The sequence below is a fragment of the Podarcis gaigeae genome (assembly GCF_964106915.1).
Source record: "Podarcis gaigeae genome assembly, chromosome: 1".
Taxonomy (NCBI): Eukaryota; Metazoa; Chordata; class Lepidosauria; order Squamata; family Lacertidae; genus Podarcis; species Podarcis gaigeae.
Window position 1 is genome coordinate 123,056,934 of NC_139678.1, and position 8,077 is coordinate 123,065,010.

Genomic DNA, 8,077 nt, shown 5'->3' on the forward strand with positions numbered 1-8,077 from the left:
TGTCCCTCCGATGGCAGTTCCCTGACAGTGGTATTGAAATGAAAGGAAATGAAATGAATAATAATAAACAGTGCTTTTCTTCTGGGGGATATGCACACCCCTGAACATTTTGTAAATCTAAGTTTGGCCTCATTGAGGGACAGTATTTCAATATGAGTAGGAAAATGAGAGTACCCCTAAACATTTTTTTAAGAAAAAAAGCACTGATAATAATAATTCAGTAGCGTAATTATGAACTCAGCATTGATAGCAGCTGGGCACATAAAGTCACAGACAGTAGACATCAGAGAGTTTATTGTGCACCAACAAATGCAAAGCTGCAATTGACAATGTTTTATATGTAACAAACAGTGCTGTTTTTTCTAGAAAAATTGGTGCCAGAACTCACCATGAACGCCTCCCTTGTTATCTTATAATGGCAATAGCCCCCCCCCGAGAGGTGCTGGAACTGAGTTCCAGAGAGTTCCAGCTGGGGGAAAACCCTGGTAACAAATAACTACCGTAATTTTTGCTCTATAAGACTCACTTTTTCCCTCCTAAAAAGTAAGGGGAAATGTGTGTGCGTCTTATGGAGCGAATGCAGGCTGCGCAGGTATCCCAGAAGCCAGAACAGCAAGAGGGGTCACTGCTTTTGCTGCGCAGCGATCCCTCTTGTTGTTCTGGCTTCTGAGATTCAGAATATATTTGTTTCTTGTTTTCTCCTCAACTAGGTGCGTCTTATGGTCTGGTGCGTCTTATAGAGCAAAAAATACGGTACATGTGGGACATGCGATACTGGCAGATATCAATTCTCACCAAACACAATGAGGGCTATTCCAACACTCTCTCTTAATATTAATTAGAGAGACATTTTAGGGAACTTTCTCCTTGTATTTTGTTCTCTTTTTTCCCCTCTCCTTTTCAAACAACATCATTCTCTTGAGATCCTAGAACTTAATTAATTGAGCTGAATAGTCAGTCTGTGAATCCAGAAAGCCACAATGGGGTTTGCAGGAAGAATAATCAAATAAAATAGAATTGGCCATTCTTGTTCTTTTTCTTTTCTTAAGCCAACATTACTTAGTTTTAATTGTTCAGTATGGTGGCTGCCAGCTTTCTTTGCACTATTTCTTTTTTTTCCACAAGGGAAATGAAGATAAGGGGATATTTGTCAACAATAAGCAGAGTAATTCTGGTGGGAAGCAAAGCTGAGAATTGATTAAGACGTGGGTGTAAGATAGAAGTTTATCAATAAATTGCAGCAGCTCCTGCTTTTGCCGAAAGCTAGAAATAATCAGCTTTAACTACTGCTAAAAGCTAAAACAAGCGGATGATGATTTAAAAGGGGAAAGGAAACCTCTTGCATCAAAACGTATTACTATAGCTGCTTGGATGTTTTTACCTGAGAGGGAAACCCTCTTTGTTTGGTATAGATGTGCATCTAGTCTCAGGAATTTCCACATGAAAATGTGTCAAGTCTTGCTTGTCTCTAGCATGTGGCCAGAGGAGCCGATACACGCCAGTATTCCTGTTCAAAATATATGGTGCCGTGTTCCACAGAGACTCCTCCGATTCAAGCAAGCATGTTCCCTACAGCATCCTACATCACATCAAAAGCTTTCTTCTCAGGAAAACAGTGAGTCATTGCAAGCAAAGTTTCTCTGTGCCTGTTTTGTTCTAAAATAGCTTATGAAGGGTTTGGAAAGCCTTTGAACAATAGTTCTTCCACCACCACCACTTCCCCACACACAGCGTTTTTGTGTTTTGCTAAAAAAAAGAAAAGAAAAGAAAAGAAAAGAAAAGAAAAGAAAAGAAAAGAAAAGAAAAGAAAAGAAAAGAAAAGAAAAAAAGTGGCTTAGGAGTTGCTCACCTTGGTCGAGACCTCCTCAATGGGCAGAAAAAAGTCCTTAAACAGCCTCGGTCCTATATACCTGAAGGAGCGGCTAGGAGCGGCTATTCTAGTATTTTACCGTAGAAGTGGGAGCTTCAGTACACACAATAAAGCTCAACCAACCCACAAGAGTTGTCCCATTTACTTCAGTGGCAGTGGAAATTCTTGTGTGCACACCTTTGCATTCCTAGAGTTGGCCTTGTTCCTGAAGTGAATGCGGAAAATGATCCATGTAGGGGCATGACAACAGAGCCAGGATACAGAAATATAGAAAACGGGAAAGATTCTGAGGCATCATACCCTTTGTTTCACAATGTCTTATGCTTCCACTATAAACACTCAACTCAGTCACCTGTGTATTAAATACATAGATCACTTCCCTTCCCTCAGATGCCATTTCTTCTTTTACATATGGCAAATTTCCTTTAGGAAGAAAAAGGAGATATCCCTGCTCCCTCCCGAAATCATTTTGTTTTTCTTCAGAATGTCACTGCCAAGAGAGAGAGAGAGAGAGACAGAGCTAATCTCCCCATGTTGCTATAATGGGTACCAAATCAACATTTGTGACCACTTGTCTAAAGCAAGGACAACCAACATCGTGCCATCCATATTGTGTGGGACTACAAATTCCATAAACCCCACCCAATATGACCAATGATCAAGGATGATGGGAGCTGTAGTCACCAACAAATATCTGAAGGACCTCACATAGGCTGCCCCTGGTCTAAGGTAGCTTCAAGCCATTCTATGCTAACTGTGACTTCAATACAGTGGTACCTCGGGTTACAAACGTTTTGGGTTACAAACGCTTCAGGTTACAGACTCCGCTAACCTGGAAGTAGTACCTCGGGTTAAGAGCTTTACCTCAGGATGAGAACAGAAATCATGCTGCAGTGCAGTGGCAGTTGGAGGCCCCATTAGCTAAAGTGGTACCTCAGGTTAAGAACAGTTACAGGTTAAGAACGGACCTCCGGAATGAATTAAGTTCTTAACCAGAGGTACCACTGTATAGCATCACCTTCTCCCATGTGTTGGAGCTTTCCAGTCAAGATTTAGAAAGGTGCTGTGCGTGTCATCCTTCAGGTGTCTTCAATTGTCCAAGTTTTCCTTCTGTAGGTACTAAAACAGCTGCAATAAGACAGCTGCCAGCATCCCTTGCATTGCCCCAGAATAATTCTCTCTCTCTCTCTCTCTCTCTCTCTCTCTCTCTCTCACACACACACACACACACACACACACACACTCACACACACATACAATATTAGGATTGAGGTTGTTGAAGCCTTCTTTTTTCCATTAACCTCTTTCTCATACCTAGAGCTACTGCATTTCTTTCTTTCTTTCTTTCTTTCTTTCTTTCTTTCTTTCTTTCTTTCTTTCTTTCTTTCTTTCTTTCTTTCATCACTGCTGTCAAAATGCCCTCTGTAAGTGTGTCTTCCTTTTACATTATGCTGCAAACCATCACAGCAGAACGTGCTCAAGGAAAACAGGCATATCCTGTCTTCCACTGCAATTTATGATCAATCCTCGCATGGTCGTGCAAGCAACTTGGCATAGGAAAATGCATAGCAACAGCATCTTAGATACCCAACAAGATGTTTTGCTTTATAATGGATCTCCACAATTAGCATTTTTGGGGGGAAGTTCATCCTCAGTGCGTTTCTCACATAATTTTGAAGCACATTTGCTACTGATGAAACATCCATACCCTTCTTTGAGCATTATATGGACTGTTTTATAGAACAAATGAAGACTTTTTTAAAAAAAAAAACAACACCATGCTTTAAATGGAGCATTAGACACATCTCTTGTGACTTTTTTTTAAATGAAAGGGATTATATTTGCCAATTTACTGGTTTCTTTTGCTAGTTTCTGATGTAACAGTCAGTACTTTGATGGGTTGCATGTGACCGAACTAACACAAAACTCTTGTATATTAGCTGGGGTTGAAGAGTGGGGGGAAATCACATGAAATTGACTCATCATCACGTGAAACTGATCAATTGCTTAGATGGAGTTTATCAGCTCCAAGGCAGCTCTTTAAATCTGAAGCTCCCAAGTTGCTACTCTCATTAAATGTTAATGTTTCTTCCTACTTGCTAATTTCTCCATCACAATGGCTTTACAATGTATCTGTACAATTAAACAACTGTTGGGACTGATCGTTTAAAATTAGAGAATGGTCTAAAGGCAAATGGCACTGTTATGTTGGCAAAGTTAAGTATGCCTGTGCCAGATAGCCTCCTATGTGAACCGCAACAAGATTGTGTGTGTGTGTGTGTGTGTGTGTGTGTGTAACAAAATTGCAAGTGCACAGAATAAGATAAGACAAGACACAAAAAAGAAGAAACAAGAAGTAGTACCTATGTAGGGGGGGAGAGAAGAAAATAAGTTATTGTGTACATTACAAAAAAGGGGGAAATAGTTATATTTTTAAACCAGACCTTAACCTAATAAAGTATTTATTAAAAATGAATTCCAAATATAGTTAAATTTGTCCATGATAAGTCTACATTTCTACACAACTTGTCTATGTGTACTGAGTACATATCTTCAATCCAATTGTTAGAAGGAGTCACATTTTTTATTTTTCATCAATACCACAATTGTGTAACACAATTAGATTTTGGGGGGAGAGGAGTGTGTGATAGATAATTGACAGTTGCATGAGATGCCCTTTACAATTTCTCCCCTTCCCACCATCTTTCGGAAGGGTTTCATTTCTCACCCACATAACAAATGCTTGACTAGCTATAGATATGGATATATTTTGACATTTGCAGGCAGCCCAGCACAAATTAAAACAATGGGCCAAAATATGTTACTTTTGACCAAGGCTAAATTACGTGTAGTTTTCTTTTCCAGAACATGGTGGGTATATAAATGCTGCACTTGGCCTTTGTCTGCAGGCTTCAGTTTATTTGTTTTTGTCCATGCTTTGGTGGGTATCTATTCTGTTTCATTTGCGATGTCTCCTGCTTTTACTGCCAGTGTCATTCACGAAGGACTGACAGAATGCACGCAAGTGGTTATTACTGAGGACAAGGGAAGTGCTATGCACTATGAATAAACAAGAGATTGAGAAGAAAAAGCATAGGGGAGCAAGAGGGACTTCCATGATGAGATAATCCTCATCATCACAGATATATGAGCATGAGGGAAGCAAACATGGGGGGGGTATTCTGTGCCAAAACATCAGGAACCCCAAACAATACATGGACTTTATCATTAGACAGACCACAACAATATACTTGCCATGTGATCTGTAAGGAAACAGTAATCTAACAATATCATTACTTTGTACAGTTGGAAAATAATCCACTTATTCATTACAGTGGCCATCCTGTAATTTATGAAAGAATCATATGAGTAATGATGGCACATGTCTTATATCTTGATTATTCTTTCCTGGGTGGGGGTGGGAGGGGATTGTAACACATAAATCATTGCACTGTGTATTTTTAAGCATGATCATAGAACACATATTTGTATAAGACCTATGCTTGTCAATGTCCCAGTTCATGGAATTGCACTTAGGGAGAGCAAAGTTAACTTCAAACCCAACTGCAAAATAAAAGGTAAATAAGGAAAGAGAAAGCCGTAATTCCTCAAAATTCAGAAACATGTTGGAGTTATTTTTTCTTATATTTGGACTTCATCTACTACAGTGGTACCTCGGGTTACAAACACCTCGGGTTACAGACTTGGGTTAAGAACTTTACCTCAGGATGAGAACAGAAATTGCGCACTGGTGGTGCGGCGGTAGCGAGAGGCCCCATTAGCTAAAGTGGTAAAGGTAAAGGTACCCCTGACCGTTAGGTCCAGTCACGGACGACTGTGGGGTTGCACGCTCATCTCGCTCTATAGGCCGAGGGAGCCGGCTTTTGTCCGCAGACAGCTTCTGGGTCATGTGGCCAGCATGACCAAGCCGCTTCTGGTGAACGAGAGCAGCGCATGGAAACACCGTTTACCTTCCCGCCGGAGCGGTACTTATTTATCTACTTGCACTTTGACATGGTTTGAACTGCTAGGTGGGCAGGAGCAGGGACTGAACAACGGGAGCTCACCCCATTGCAGGGATTTGAACCGCCAACCTTCTGATCGGCAAGCCCTAGGCTCAGTGGTTTAGACTACAGTGCCACCCACGTTCAGCTAAAGTGGTACCTCAGGTTAAGAACGGTTTCATACATACGGTTTCAAATTAAGTTCGTAACCAGAGGTACCACTGTACTAGAGTATGTTGTTGTTTTCCCCCCTTTTCTGCTCGGTACCCAGATTTGGTATTGGAAATATGTGAATCACCTGTAATGAACATCTGCTCATGAATACAGAGAATCCTATCAGACCTGAAATAGCAGCCAGCGTTGCTTCAACAAGGGCGGGAGCATGATGAACAACAGAAGGACTTCCCCAGAGTGTATCAAGGTGAGTTGAGGATGCTTGAGGTAGCTGGAGAAATGCTTTGTTTCAGGAATGGTGGGTAAGGGAAGACTAACTGAGGTTCCATTCCATAGTTCACTTAATGTGCTCCACATTACCCAGTCCTAGCAGAAGATATTTTGCTGCTTGGGGCAAAGGATGGAATGCTGCCTATTTACCCTATTCTACATATAACAATTTCCCAGTAGTGATGTATGGAAGTGAGAGCTGGACCATAAAGAAGGCTGATTACCAAAGAATTGATGCTTTTGAATTCTGGTGCTGGAGGAGACTCTTGAGAGTCCCATGGACTGCAAGAAGATCAAACCTCTCCATTCTGAAGGAAATCAGCCCTGAGTGCTCACTGGAAGGACAGATCCTGAAGCTGAGACTCCAGTGCTTTGGCCACCTCATGAGAAGAGAAGACTCCCTGGAAAAGACCCTGATGGGAAAGATGGAGGGCACAAGGAGAAGGGGACGACAGAGGACGAGATGGTTGGACAGTGTTCTCAAAGCAGCAGCATGAGTATGACCAAACTGCAGGAGGCAGTGGAAGACAGAAGTGCCTGGCGTGCTCTGGTCCATGGGGTCACGAAGAGTTGGACACAACTAAACGACAAAACAACAACAACATATAGCAAATGACCAGAGTGGTGCATTGAGTCTTACTTCAACACTGGTGATGGGGCAGCATCCTGACAGCGGACTAGGTTAGGGGGCATGGGGAAGGCCTCCCCTTTAGACAGATACCATATTGTCTGACCAGGCGGCGACAGCCCCAGCCCCCAGGGATCATAAGGAAGGAATAAAGACTCTGACAACGTTATATGGAATTAAAATTAGGCCACAACTTTATTAAACTTCTGAATGTAGGAAGACCTAGGCTTAGGACTTGGGCGTGTATCCCTCCCAGCCCCCCAGCCGGGGGGAACTGGGGCTCATCAGGGTAAATGGGATATGGGGGTGCTTTGTGAGACATAAGTGTAGCAGGCACCCAAGCCCATATTCCCACATGCAGGGTAGTTCACTGACAACCTTTCCATGTATGGCCAGTGACACCCATATACATAACCCCTTTAAGAGGGGGACTCTGGAATCACCGCAGGGGGGTGAGTCACCACTTCACACACACACACACACACACACACACACACACACCCATTTGGGAAGAAAAGACTAAAGGATTCCACCCAAGGCCATAAATGCCAAAGTTGTGACGAATTGCTATGGGGGACACAAAACCTGCCAATGCAGGAAGATTTCTTCCCGGTCCTTCAACAGCAACCAGTCAAAGCGCCAGCTAAATAGGAAGAAAAAGTTAATCTGCAAACAAGAAACATTAAACAAAGGGAGGGTAGAGAGGCTATTGCCTGGCTATTATTGGCTCCACCCCCTATTTATAAATGGGGCTGGACCCACCTCCCAGTGAGAAACTTGATTACTGAGGATGAATGTGAACCTCCAAAAATTAACACTGAGAGACAAGCCAGTCCCTGTTTGCCAGTAAGCTCCCTGGAAAATGTAGAACCATGTGCGATCCCACAAAGGGCACCCACAATGTAAAGTGTGAGGGCTCATTTCACACACATGGGTGTGTAAAATTAGGATCTTTACACAGCTGCAATAGAGTGTCCTGGCAGATTCATCTAACACACTCAAGACAGGTCTTAACATGAGGATAGTGTTTCTTGTGTATAAAAGGTAAAGGTACCCCTGCCCGTACAGGCCAGTCACTCAAGAGGCCGGGGGCCAGCACTGTCCGGAGACACTTCCAGGTCACGTGGCCAG